This window comes from Nuphar pumila, chromosome 14 (assembly GCF_984573655.1).
Source record: "Nuphar pumila chromosome 14, dmNupPumi1.hap1.1, whole genome shotgun sequence".
Classification (NCBI taxonomy): Eukaryota; Viridiplantae; Streptophyta; class Magnoliopsida; order Nymphaeales; family Nymphaeaceae; genus Nuphar; species Nuphar pumila.
Genome location: NC_143262.1, coordinates 10,178,198 through 10,193,564, shown reverse-complemented (window position 1 = coordinate 10,193,564; position 15,367 = coordinate 10,178,198).

Genomic DNA, 15,367 nt, shown 5'->3' with positions numbered 1-15,367 from the left:
ACAAGGTCACGATTTGTCACATCTTGATGGAAAAAGTGGGTCCGGTCGTGAGAGCTGGCAGCCCGGTAAGGTGCATAAACACGATAACCTGGAAGGCTATGATTCCCCAATCCCATAATTGCATGAGTCCAAGGTTCATAAGGCCCTCGTGAATCTACCATATTCGCTTCAATATATTTATCACAAAATAAATAATTCTGAATCTTTAGAAAATTGTAAATAAAATTTAAATAAAATAATAAAATGATGAAAAATATAAAAATTGTACTTTCCAAAGATTTTGCTGATAAAAATGTAAACATCACCATGTTTCGTTTAAAAAAAATATGTCACATATTTTTTAAAATATTGTGATATAAACTTTGCTAAAAGTGCCACAAAAATATGGCCATATTTGTCACATGAGAAAGTTCGTTTCTTTGGAAGTGTGCGTTCTAAGTGGATATGAAAAAGTTGATTAATTTTAATGGGAAACCTACTTTTTCTTAGTTTCTTAAATCGATTTTCTCTTCCTTGCTTAATGTTGTTTGGCTAAAAATTATAGCCTTTGTTAAACCATGCTTTTTGGCCAAATAACTTTATTCGCCCAAGTTTTTGAGAAATGAGTTTTGGACAGAAAGTTCATTTTATAAAATTTATTTAGTCTCACATTAAACTTTTTTTTTAGAGTTGACTTAGCAACACCCTAAAAGAGTTTGTCAATTGAACTTTGAATTTGGATTTGATTTCGAATTAGGCTCGGTTAAGTTCGATCTTGATTTGACTTTGATCAATCTTTTTATCATTTTTTTAACCTCATAAAACCACTTTAGAAGAGTCAAAGGTCATTTTGAACCAATATTGGGTGTGCCATTTATTCTTAACCGCGAGCCCAACGTTCGACTTATTAACCAATAGTCTAACCCATGTCTATATATACCCTAGAAGGTTTGCCTGGTTGTGACTCAACTCATTTAAGGTAAATGGACTACTTGTTGCGCAGCTCACCACCTACACGATACAAGTACGAACGAGTTCTTAACAAGCCAAACCGAGCTAAGCCGCGAGTTGCGCGGTTCGTATTCCAGCCCTGAATCGAACTAACATTCTAGTAAGGCTAGGATCGATCTAAGGTTTGACTTGGGACCAACCCAATTTACACACAATTGTGAGAAAAAAAATGGAACTGAACCCTCTTATAACTTCAGCTTGGGTCCTGGCTGGCAGAATCAGACCAGATCCATGCTTGTTCATAACCCTTTATGCTTATGGGACAATATAGGTCAGACCGAGTTAATGGGACATCTTTTTCTATTACCAAAACCCAGATCCTACTGGATCCAGTTGTGGTCACGGGCCGATTGACACCCTAGTTTGATATTCGATCAAATTAATATGGATCTGGACTTTTGTCGTATCTATGATAATGCGGATCAAGCACAAGTGGATCTTCAGCCCGGCAGTACTCCAAGCTACATGGGCTCAGCACTCACACAATCGTTTCTCTAGTGTGAACGCGCGATTGTCTGAAGCACCCAATACTCGTCGGTGTGGGCTCCACACAAATAGAAAGCTACATCGTTTTTGGTCGTTTCCTGAACTCGGTGGGGCCCACTTTTGCCCTCCCACTTGTGAGTTGTGTGACTTGTGGCCTTGCGGGCAGTGTGACACGTATGGCGACACTTGTGAAAAACTTGCAAAAACATTGCGGGAAATTACATGAAAGTTTTAAACTTTAATTTCTTGCGATATTTTTAAAAAATACCATGATTTTTTCTTAGAAACATAAATATTTCATTTTAAATACTATATTTATGTTTATATCAGCTATTTATAGTAAATAAACTGTTTATGTTTTTAAATACGTTTTATTTGTATTTCTTTGCAAAAATGTGCTTTTAATTTATTTTTTATTGCCAGCATTTTACGAAAAAAAAAATCTATTTCAAACGAGTTTTTGCATGCCAATATTTTGCTATTTTTAACTTTTGTTTATTTATTTGACTCAAAGAAACAGTCCTAGACATAGAGACCTAGCTGTGCTCGCTCAGCCTACTGTACTACGGTTTCTGTCCATGTTGGCGTAAAACTCTAAGGGCTTACCCCTCAACCTCAGGAAGTCGCCAAGCTTCAGCTTACTCAGGGAATGACGCCCAAGAGATTTGAACCTAGACTGCCCGTCTAACAATCTAGGCCACATCCCACTAAGCCAAACCCCTTGGGTCTAAAACAATATGTTTGTGAGTAATGCTATTAAAATTTGGTTCAATAAGGAGCCTTTGATGTGCGGGACAAAGCAGTCCCATCGGAATCGGTTTGTCCTGCGTATCAAACGTGGGACAGCACTTGTGCAGGGACAGGTTTGTTGCAGCCCAGGTGCGTTCCATGTGTCAAACACCCCACAGGTGAACCAATTTTTTATTAGAGAAGGTCCAAATTGGATCAGAACATTTTTTCTAATTGAACCGGCATGACAATATTCTTTTTATATTTAGATTTGGTATTTTTTAAATAGTTAATAAAATTTTCATTTCTTAACATATAATCTTCTTAATGAATAGTTTATTCAAGTAATTTACATGTTTTTTATTGGCAGGTAATTAGGTTTAGAATGTCAATCTACCAAGATCAAGCTGAAACCCAAACCCGTTAAGGCATATGGGTCTGCTTTTTTCAGCGTACCCATACCTAAATCTGACCCGAATCAAAACAGTTCTATTAAAGACCCCACTCAATACACACCTGAACCCGTTAACCCATCCAAACCCGAATTAGATTGGGTCAAGTTTGGGTCTTACTTTTAAACCCTATTTGAAAACAAGTATGATAAAACCCAAACAAGATATTATTTGTAGCAAATCAAATAGACCTACTACGAAAAAGATATTATTTGATGAAGAGATATTATATATGAAATAGTCTTGAATAAGCACTTAGGGATTGTACGTGTTTGGCCTTCATTTATAATACCCAAGACCGATCCATTTTTTATTTTGGGTTTATATTTTAGACTCAATCCGAATCCATAGGTCTACTAAAATCGGGTAAAGTATAATCGGTTCAAAATGTCAGGTCGGGTTGGGTATACCAGACCCAGTTGCACACCTACCTATGGAATTCAAACTTAGAGCCCTCGGTTACGATAGTGTGTCCTAACCATATAGCCATCTCATTAGACGATACAATTTACTAATATATAAAAAAAAAATAGATAAAATTATGACATTGACCTGTTATAGGTGTCTCCCTCGCATGGTGGACCCGATAATATTTATCTCTACAATATTCTAGAATGTAAAACTATAGGGCCCGTTTGCTTGTCATAGAAAGTGGGCGCTTTCTTGGGAAAAGCATCGACCGGCAAGCATTTTTGCGGGGTCCAAAATGTGCAAGCAAACATGGAAACGCAGATTTGCCTCGATAGACGTGCAGATATACACGCAAGACCCATTTTTCTGCAGAAAGCAATTCTCCTCTTTGCGGAAGAGGAAACCGCGGAAGAAGTGCCACGGATTCCTCTTCCATGACGTGCAAACTAGCGCATAGTCTTCGGCACAACTTATACAAGGAGCAGCGTAGGATGCTGCTCTGTTTTTTTGTGGCCAACAGCATTAGGGACTGTTGCTCTTGAGTTTTTGGCAGGCAAGATGATGCTAGCTTCCCACCTCACCTCTCAGCTGCAGCTCAGTAGAGCCTGGCCACCGCGACCGAACCCCTTTACTGCGCTCGGTGATCTAAGTTGGGCTCGGCCCAGCTGACCTGCGCTCAGCCTGTATATCCCCCTCCACTTCGGATCTGCCAAACCTCCTTGGTCTCATTGCTCCATCACCGACGTCGAACCCTCTTTGTGGTTTTAGACCATGCACTCTCTCATGCTTACAACACGGATTCCAATATGCATGCAAAGCCTTGCCTGTGCTCAGATCATCAATGTATACGATCCATGACATGCTTACCGAAGGGGATATCCAAAGCTATTTTGAGATTTCTCTGTTTTCCACCGCATGCATCACGAGCTAGGTTTACTAAACTTACATACATCCATAGTTTTACGTTATTTGAAATGTTGGATTTTCGTACGTGTGAAGTTTATATATATATATATATATATATACAACAACAACAACACCTTCATCCCAAACTAATTGGGGTCGGCGATATAAACCAAAAAGAAAATCATTTTGGGTCCTCCACATGAATCCTTCTCCTCCAATCATTTCTATCCAATGGCATGTCATCGGTGAGGTTCAAAGCCTTCATATCCTTTCTTATCATTTTCATCCAAGTCTTCTTAGGCCTACCTCGACCTCTTTTAGTTAATATATTTTCCCATTTCTCCATCCTTCTAACCGGAGCATCATTAGGCCTTCATCGAATATGCCCAAACCATCGTAAACGATTCTCACTCATCTTATTTTTAATGGGTGCAACGCCTACCTTCTTACGTATTTCCTCGTTCTGAATCTTATCTTTTAGTGTCTTTCCACACATCCATCGAAGCAAACACATCTCAGTTACACTCATTTTTTGAAAATGACGTCTCTTGGCAGCCCAACATTCCGTACCATATAGTAAAGCAGGTCTAATTGTCGTCCTATAAAACTTTTCCTTCAACCGCAATGGCATTCTACGATCGCACAACACTCTCGTTGCACTTTTCCATTTCATTCACCCAACCTTAATCCTATGATTTACATCTCCATCAATTTCTCCATTCTTTTGAATGATAGATCCCAAATATTTGAAACAGTCATCCACCGCTATTTCTTGCTTACCAAGTTTCACTACACTCTCATCACTACTTCGTTGCTTACTAAACTGACATTCCATATATTCTGTCTTACTCTTACTCAACCTAAAACCTCTTGCTTCCAAAGTCTATCTTCATAATTCTAACATAGCATTAACCCCAGCTCTAGGCTCATCAATTAAAATAATATCATCAGTAAACAACATACACCACGGCACATTTTCTTGAATTGATCCCGTAAGTTCATCTAACACTATAGCAAAAAGGAAAGGGCTTAAAGCAGATCCTTAATGTAACCCAACCGTTATAGGAAAATTGTTCGTCACCCCTCCACAAGTGCGAACATTGGTTACTACTTCTTCGTACATATCTTTAATTATACTAATGTACTTGAGAGAGATACATTTCTTCATCATTGTCCACCAGAGAACATCCATAGGTACTCTATCATATGCCTTTTCCAAATCAATAAAAACCATATGCAAATCTTTGTTTCCCTCTCTATATCTCTCAATAAGTTGTCTAAAAAGATGTATAGCTTCCATAGTTGATCTTCCTGGCATAAAACCAAATTGATTCTCTGATATCATGGCAACCTTCATCAACCTATACTCAATCACCCTCTCCCAAAGTTTCATAGTATGACTCATGAGTTTTATACCACGATAATTTGTGCAATCTTGTATATCACCCTTATTCTTATATAGAGGCACCAAAGTACTCTTCTTCCACTCATTAGGCATCTTATTTGTCCGTCAAATCTTGTTAAAAAGATTTGCCAACCAGACTAAACCTTTCTCACCCAAGCATTTTCAAGCCTCGATAGGTATATCATCCAGGCCAACTGCCTTTCTGGATTGCATCTTCTTTAAAGCCTCTGCAATTTCTTTCTTTTGAATCTTGCGCATGAAGTCACAATTCATCTCATGAAAAGGAATGGAGAAGTCTCCAAGATCCTGGGCATGCCTTCCATTAAATAGCTTATCAAAATAATTTTTTCATCTCTCCTTAATCTCCTCATCTTTAACTAAAACCCTTTGTGTTTTATCTTTGTTACATCTAACCATACCCAGATCTCTCGATTTCATATCTCTCATCTTTGCAAGCCTATAAATATCCTTTTTGCCATCCTTGGTATCCAACTTGTCATAGACCTCCTTATATACCTTATCCCTCGCGTTTCGAACTACTTTTTTAGCTTCCTTCTTTGCTACCATATAGTTCTCCAAATTCTCATTATCGCGACTCTTACTTAGATTTCTATAACACTCTCTTTTAACCTTAATAGCTAATTTGACATATTCGTTCCACCATGATGTATCCTTACCTAGCGGTGCACCGCCTTTAGACTCACCCAAAACCTCCTTCGCCACCTTTCGCATGCAACCCGCTATCTTATTTCGCATTGATTCTGCATCCTCCTCGAGACACCAATTAGCTTCCTTAGCTACCTGTTCTATAAACATTCCTTGTTTAGCTCCTTTCAGTGCCCACCACTTAATTCTAGGATCTATCCTATGTCTATCCCTTTTGTGGCATTTTCTAATTTTAAGATCTACAATTAAGACTCTATGTTGTGTAGCTACACTTTCTCTCAGTATAACCTTACAATCGATGCAACAACCCCTATCTCTCTTTCTGAGTAAGAAAAAATCTATCTGACTCTTATTAACCCCATTTTTAAATGTTACTAGGTGAGACTCCTTCTTCCTAAACCATGTGTTGGCTAAGATCGAATCATAGGACAAACCAAAATCTAAAAATCCTTTCTCCACTTTCGTTTCTTTCTCCTATACCATAGCCTCCATGGATACTCTTAAAGTCATCCCTACTAATGCCTACATGTCCATTAAGGTCTCTGCCGATGAAAATCTTTTCTCCATGAGATATCCCTTGTACTACTCTGTCTAAATCTTCTCAAAATTGACGCTTAATGAAATCGTCTAAACCGACTTGAGGTGAATAAACACTAATAAAATTATTAATAGCCGTACCTACTACTAATCTAATAAGTATAATCCTATCCCCCTTCCTACAGACCTCAACTACATTATCTAGAAACTCACGATTAATAACAATCTCAACTCCATTCCTATTCCTATGTATTCCTGAATATCAAATCTTATATCCCCAATGTTGTATCACTTTTGCTTTCTCACCTACCCATTTGGTTTCTTGTAAACATAAAATATCAATCTTTCTCCTATACATAACATCTACTAACTCTACCAACTTACCAGTTAAAGACCCTATGTTTCAAGTAGCTAACCTAATTGTATGGTCTTGAACTATCTTTTTCACCCTCACCCGTCCAACAAAGTGCGGGAACCCTTGCCTATTTGACCCCACCCCCGGGCGCCGGTTTGACGCATCTCTTCTGGGCAATGTCCTAGCTACCCTTGCCCACTTATCACTGCCTCCGGGCCTATAGAGTACAAAGTGTCGCTTAGTAGGGAATGCTCCAACGAAATTCGCATATTGGTTCATATTCATATGGTGTGACTAAGTTTTTACGTTGGCTGTCACTGGCCTACCGCAACCCTCCTCCGTTATCCGGGCTTGGGACTTTTATGTTTTAGGAGAAAATTGTATATTTACTAAACCATTGGATGAGTTGAGAGAATTGTTCATGTTTTGGACACATTTGAAACATTCTACATTCTAGAATATTGCAGAGATGGCTTTTGTTGTATTAGATAAATATCATCTGCTCCACCATGCAAATGCGCCACTTATAACAGGTCAACCTCACCACCGAGGTGGTATCCCATGTGCTAAGCGGGGTCCTGTGTCAAGTTGATGGCCCACGATCGAACCCTGCTGTTACATGGGGTTGCTTTTGCTTTTGCTTTTACTTTTACATTGTTGGGGCACGTAAGGTCATGAAATCATTAAATTGAATATTTTCATAAGCCCAATCCAACTAATCAGATTCAGAAAAAAAAGGAACCTCTATCTACTCTGCTTTCATGTAAGCACTTGGCTATTGGAGCAAAATTTGATAAAATTTGGTTGAAACCTTTGATCCGAATCTTATACATTATTCTTAAATATGGATCTTGAAGAAAAACCTATATATTTGATTAGACCAGACTTAATTACATGATCAGACTTTTTGGATTTAGATTCAAATTCAGATTAGTACTTTATATTAGATTTTTAGCGGCAATGAGTCTGCATCTATTACATGTAAAACTTTCTTTTTAAAACTTTGTTTTTATGACTCCAACTGTTGCCATTGAACATCTGAATCCAGATTCAACTCCACAGTATTGAATATAATTGGATATGGACATAGATTTGGAATTGTTCACTCAAATGAGGATCCACTATGTTCTTATGACTCCAACTGTTGCCATTGAACATCTGAATCCAGATTCAACTCCACACTGAATAAAATTTGGATATGGACATAGATTTGGAATTGTTAACTCAAATGAGGATCCACTATGATTTGACCCATATCCAACCCGTTTTCACACCTACTTGGTGCCACTCATACATTACTATCTTTAATCGCGATTTCCACATGTTAATGATATTCAGCTTTACGAGTTCCCTTTGAATGGCCCTTGGAGTTTGGTTCTGGGCATAGCTCAAGAGCCCAATCCAACCTGCTAAGCCACCTTATGCAAATGGGCTGGAATTTCAGACCGGATCAAACGCATATTGTCAGATTAGCCTAGCACATATCTGAATCTGGATTGGATTCAGAATATATATGGTCAAGTATTGCTGGATCTAGGTCTGGAGTTAGGTAACCATCGATGATGAGGTCCAGGTTAAAATCGATGTAGCCCAACCTGGTTTAGTTTTTCCATATTAAAATTAATAGAGATTTTTTATTTTTACTGAATCCATAATCACAGATTTCAGGTTCCAGGATTCTGCTATGAAGATTTGGGCTAGACATGGACCTGAAACTGGACCCTCTTGACAAAAGCTGGATACAGTATTTGGGCCAAGCCTGACGTATGCAACAAGTTTGCAGTGAAGATTCAGTGATCGGGCTCGAGCACTTTCTAAAGTACTCGGGAGTACTTTTTAAAGTATTAGGGCCACACAAAACACAGAGCGATTTTCTGTGTTTTGTGTTTTTACGCAAAAAATCACTAATGCACGTAGTGATTTTCTGTGTTTGCATTTTCCACAGAAAATTGCCACCTGCATTAGCGATTTTCTGTGTTTTGTGTGGCTCGTGTACTTTGTAAAGCACTTGGGTTCGATCACCTAACCACGCCTCACAAGTTTGCATCCCTTGCATTTATATTTGCTGGGTTGGGTTTGCTGTAAAGACATTGGATCCCCAGGGTCTGAGCCCAGCCATGTTATCTAGTGGGTTGGACCTAATTCTTTTTTTCTTTACCAACAAATGCAAATGTGGAACAAAGCACGATCTTATGGCAAGCCCTACACTTGCTGAGCCTAGGTATGTCAGTATCATAATAGGGCTAACCTAAACCAACTATTCTTATTGTTAAAATGTATTATATTTATTTATTTATTTTAAAGGCAAGATGGGTTTAGGGCAGACCCCTACCAGATATCTCAAGCCCCATGTGGCGAAGGGATTCCAACTTGGGCCTTCAGTTTGGCACAGGTCCCCGATTACCACGTGGGATACCGGTGGTATTAAAATGTATTCTTATTATTAAAAAGGGTGCTTCCCCATGCATTTCGAAAGTGTGACGTTTCGCGCTTCCGAAGTGTGCTTCGGGGAAGCGCGCTTCCCCACTTACCTAGGCGCTTTCGATAACTCTGGGTAAGACAATGGTCTCTTCTAGAGGAGGTGGCATTATACATTGATTACAAAAACTTTTTTGAATTAAAAATATGCAGCTCGTGTTGAGTTTAGCTCAAACTGGAAAGCTCGGTCCTAACAAACTCAAACCTGGGTATAGTGTGCAACCCTACTCGTGGGTAAGGAACCCCTTGTGAAAAACTCTTTTTTAATTTTATTTTGCATGTTTTTTTTTTATTTATAACCAGAAGAAACCACACTCAGCACCAAGACCTGGTCATGCTGACTCAGCCTGACATACCTATGGTCATCACGCTGATAGCATAAAGCTCTAAGACTAGGACCTCTGCCCCCAGGGCCTATGCTAGGCATTGGCTTGCGCATAAGGGCGTAAATCCAGAAGAAGCCACACTCGACACCAAGACCTAGTCATGATGGCTTAGCCTGTCATACATACAACCATCACGCTGATAGCGTAAAGCTCCAAGGCTAGGACCCCTGCCCCCAGGGCCTATGTTAGGCATTGGCATGCGCAGAAGGGCGACACCCATGAAAATCGAACCTTGATTGCCCGTCTAGCAGCCAACGCCCCCACCCTACTACGCCAACCCCCTTTGAGGCTTTTTTTTTGCATGTTTGATCTTAAAAAAAAGTAATTTTTATATTTAATGGAAATTAGCTCTTGCATCATGTTTTCCTCACAAGTATATCAGTATAAAAAAAAATTGGGAGTAGAAGAAACCAACCACTCCGAGAGGCCAAGACCCTCGTGTTGGTGATTCCTGCATCAACATACACAGAAAGTGTACCTGCAAGTATATTTGTTGACGCCACAGAGTGTGTGTGCGGGTGTTTGGCGTTCTCTTCATCCAGTCGACACCCACAATGAGCCCAAGCCTTAGGTCGAAAGACCCTATACCACGTAAACGGAATGTGAAATTTGGGTAGGCTATTGCCATGAATCACTTATCATCTTTGTAGCAGCCAACCCCCTTATATAATGGAGAAAGAGGCAGTTACGTACGTAACTCTCACCCACTATCTCCCCATTATGTGGCCCACTAATGGTGTCAAACCGGGTCACCCAAATGGGTTAGATTTAGATTTGTTATGTCCAACATTCTCCCACTTGACCCATTGACACCAAAAGTGCACTAAATCGAGGTTTATACCGTTATCTCGATTTAATTCTCCACGTGGGTTTATATGATACCATTTATCACAAGGTTGAATCATATGAGTCATAAAGATGAACACTCATTTATGAAATGTTATATTCTCATGTACTACACTATAATTCACCTTCAGTGCTTTAGCATGTTGAAATTACCTTTATGAATAGGTTGGTCTCTTACCTATTCTTTTATTGGTCTTTTAATATTGTTATTCTGCTATTCTCTCTAACCCATATAAGAAATCCTTTATGCAAAATCAATAATTTATAAAGCCATAGAGAATCAAATGTGATCACATAATGTATTGTCATACATAAGAAGGAATAAAAAAGACCCATCCCGTTTACATGCTGGGAATACAATTCCGGTGCTAGCCTTTTAATAAGAGGATTAAGAGTCATTTCCTTCATCCCAATTATATCAATACATACCACATGATTCTCAGTCCTTTCATTAACAACAAAATTATTTTAACTCTATGTGTCGACACAAGATTGAGCTCTTGTTGTTATTTGAAAAGGACATGACTGCTTCATTATCACAAAAGATCTTTAGTAGATTCTCAATAGAACCCAAGATCCATAATGAAACTTTTTATCCAAATGGCCTGGGATAAAACCTCAAATAAAATCAATAATTTCTGTTTCAGTGGATTTCAGAAATTCTTCACTATCCTGCAGTGAGAGATGACGCCTCAAATATTCTGAGCCACTCACGATTGCAAAAGCAATAGGCTAAGATTATTCGAACACTCTCACTTCTCATGGACATCATTTTGAGCGCTCCCACCTCTCATAGACAACCTTCAAAACGGTTGTTCTATTCTCTGTATGAGTGTGAGATAAATCGCTCTATACAAGATTCATATTGAAAAGGTAAATGTGAGATCCCTTATTATTCACCTTTTCTGAGACATGCATAGTTGAGCCATTATCGCTCCACTTTGATAAAAACGACAATACTGATAGTTGCTTCGTCTCTTCAATTCTCAAGGAATTAACTTCAGTTGGTGAAACTAGCAAATCATGTAACTAGAGGCAATTCAACATTATACCTTTGGATACAAATATGCTTTATGGACTGGAAAACACATCTACTATAACACTCTATGTGAATTTGGAACACAACGACCTACCTTTGGGTAAAATCGAAGCTTCATAAACTCACACACAATCATAATAATGAATCTTAATACGGTTCAAAGAATCCTTAATCAACACAACTCAGATCACTTTGGTGATAACATGAATCGGTCAATCAAGATCTTTTACCGAAAATATATTTGTATTATGGAGCATGCCCATGCACACATTGAAATGCTTGTATATTCAAGACAAGATACACTTTATATCAAAAAATTACAAGTTCATGCTTTCACTTATATGCATAAACTAATTTTGATGAAAATATGTCATGAATTTAGTTATAATTCATGCTTAATGCTTAAAACCATCATGCATAACTTAACCAATATTGAACACATAAATTAATATCCATAAGTCATGCTTTCCATACAATAAACACTTTATAAAGCATAAAAAATAACAAACACAAAATCATATGGGTAAAACCTAGAGTCCTCAGGCAGGAACCGGTCGTATACGACCCCGAACAGGTCTAAAAACACCATGAACCGGTCTGAAAAGGCCCCAAATCGGTCATCCATGGGTCTGAACCGGTTCTGAACCTTATGAATTGGTGCTAAGTATGAATATAAGTTTATAAAACCCAATAACCATATGCCAAAATCCTTGTATCTTCATATATTTATGAAAACAGGGTCTTAGCTTCTCAAAACTGGTGAAAAACTGGAAAGAAACGGTCAAAAACAGCTCTGAACCGGATCTGGAAAAGTCGTATCGGTCTGTGATCCAGTTTAGTTTCAAACAGTGCCAGGATCCTGATCTGGTTCAAATTAGATCCGGGTCAGACCCGGTATAAGTTGGATCTGGGCCTGATGTAAACCAAATATGAGCCTTCTGGTTGGATCCAAACCCGAATGCCTCATGGGTCCAGATCATAATTCGATCCGAATAGATCTGGATCTTAGCCCGGTTCAATCGGATTGAACCAGACACGGAACCAAATGGGTCTGAATCTAATCCAAAACTGAATCTGGATCTTTCAAATTAGACCTAGATCCGAATACCTGATGGGTCTAGATCACAACCCGATCCAAAATGTTTTGGATCTTGACTCGGTTAACCCGAATCGGACCAGAAACAAAACCAAATGGGTTCGGCTCTGATCTAACCTGGTCGGATCCGATCACTGACCCAAACCCAAGTGGATCTGAGTCCATCTAAGGGATCAGATCCTTAGCTCGGTCCAAAATGTTGGTTCTGACTCTTACCCAGACCCAATATTGAATGGGTTCGAGTCTACAGGATCCAACCTAGACCCGATGCCTTATGGGTTCGGGTCTGGGTCCTGTCCTGGGACAAAACTGCGGATCGAATCTAGGTGGATCTTGACAGACCCAATCCACCCAAAATGGGTCCGATCGGGTCTCCATCAGGTCAGAATACCCGGTCTGACCCGGGCCATCCTTTTAATGAAATGAACATGTTTCTGAGAAACCAAATGCTTTCAGTTTCTCCGAAATCGATCAGTCTGTTCAAACGGTGACCCACATCGCTCGAGAAAGGTGCACGTCGCCCCACGGCGACGTATCGATGCAGGCACCAGCACTCCGGCCGGTTGGCCACCGACGATGGCGGCCTCGCATCCCCTGCAAAAGCTCTGGCGACGGCGACTCCATTGGTAGCCCAACGGCTGAAGGAGCAAAGAAGGGGGTTTTCAACCCTGGATCCACACGATGTCGGACAGACACCAAAAATCTACACCCCATTCTTGCACCGGTGACATTTGTGGTGACCTCAGCGTAGGCCGCCCACCCTACAACCCGACGATGAAGGGGATCTCAGGCGACGACCCATGCAGTCGAGGGACTTCGTTGGCGCGATGACCCAATGGTCGCTCCTTCTGGCATATCGCCTTACAGCGATCTCTCGTTTCCCCCGGTGATGGCTGACTGCACTGCAACCCTACGATTAAAGGAGCAGAGAAAATGGGGGTTTTAATCCCCGAATTCCATGCGTCGCTAGACGGGCACCGACAATCCAGCAACCCCCCCCCCTCTGATGACGTTTGCAGCGACGCTCCAGGTGTAAAACCCGGATGCTTTATGTCACCGACGACAATAGACCCCCATCGTGCCAGATACCGTTTATTTCGCCTAATGCACGATGGCACAGGTAAATCGGCAAGCGAAAAGCGGGGGCCTCTGCCCGACAATGCATCTCGATGACATCTCAATGGCCAGAAACCCTTTGACCCCCCTGCAGCCCGACGGCCACAGGTAACCCTCGATCTGTATTTTTTTTTAATGAGGGTTGTCGGGCTGCAAGCGCCACCGGCGAATGGTTGTCTAGAATGGCAGTCGCCCTATGGCGACTGTCATCATCGTTCGGTGACCAACGTCGCCCCACGGTGATGGGTGGTCACCTCAGGATGGCACTATCTCCGGTGAAGCTTGTTGCCCCATGGCAACAGTCTGCCGGGAAACTTCGTCTTTCCACGGCGACAGTCGTCATTTACTGGCTACCAATGTTGATGGACTGCCAGAAAACATTGTTGCCCCATGACGATAGTTTCAGTTTGTTGCAGTCACCTCACAATTGCTATCATTGTCAACTTGCGACTTACGTCGCCCCATGGAGACTATCACAGCAAACTCCAGCAGGCCCGCACGCACCCACGCACAACGGTATGCGTGGACGTGGGCCCATAGCACAATGTTGGCGATTCTTGCATCAACATACACAGAAAGTGCACCTGTAAGTGTATCTGTTGATGCCACGGAGTGTGCGTGCGGGTGTTCGGCGTTCTCCTAATCCGGTTGACACCTACGATGAGCCCAAGCCTTAGGTCGACAGTGAGCAGGACTCTATACCACGTAAACAGAATGTGGAATTTGGGTAGGCTATTGTCATGAATCACTTATTATCTTCGTAGCAGCCAACCCCCTTATATAATGGGGAAAGAGGCAGTTACGTATGTAAATCCCATCCACTATCTCCACATTATGTGGTCCACTAATGGTGTCAAACCGGGTTACCCAAATGAGTTGGACTCAGATCTGTTATCTCCAACACCTCGCTCTTTAGAGAGTTCAGGCTATTTTCTCAACGCCTCTTATCACAATTCTAGAAGGGAAGGCATTTTATTTAGCGCTTCCAAACGCCTTCTCATCTAGAAAACATGGAGCCCATGTCCCAAAAGACCTTTCTGAGTCCAGGACGGGGCAGCAAACGTGCTCCTAGTTAACTCGACCGGCTGATGCATGAGCAGTGCAACATGCAATCTAGGTCTCGGAGATCCATTAAAATCCACTTTTTAGTCTCAGTTCTTTCTTATTTGAATTTCTATTTAGATTTGGATCTTTGTTAAGCAGTTGATCAATCTCAAATTCAATTTAGAATTAGGGTTTTCTTATGTTTTCTATAAATGCTCATTGTAGAGGTTCTATAAGAAATTAAGAATGGTTCGATGATGAATTATGCGTGATTTATTGTTGAGCTTTATTCCTTGTTTTTCAGCAATTGCTAGCTTCTTTATAGTTTTGTTAGCAGAAGAATAGTGCTTGCGTAGTTTTTTTCGTGATTTCAACAATGGAATTGTGCCATGTTTGCAGGGGTTTGCTTGAACAAACATTGTTTT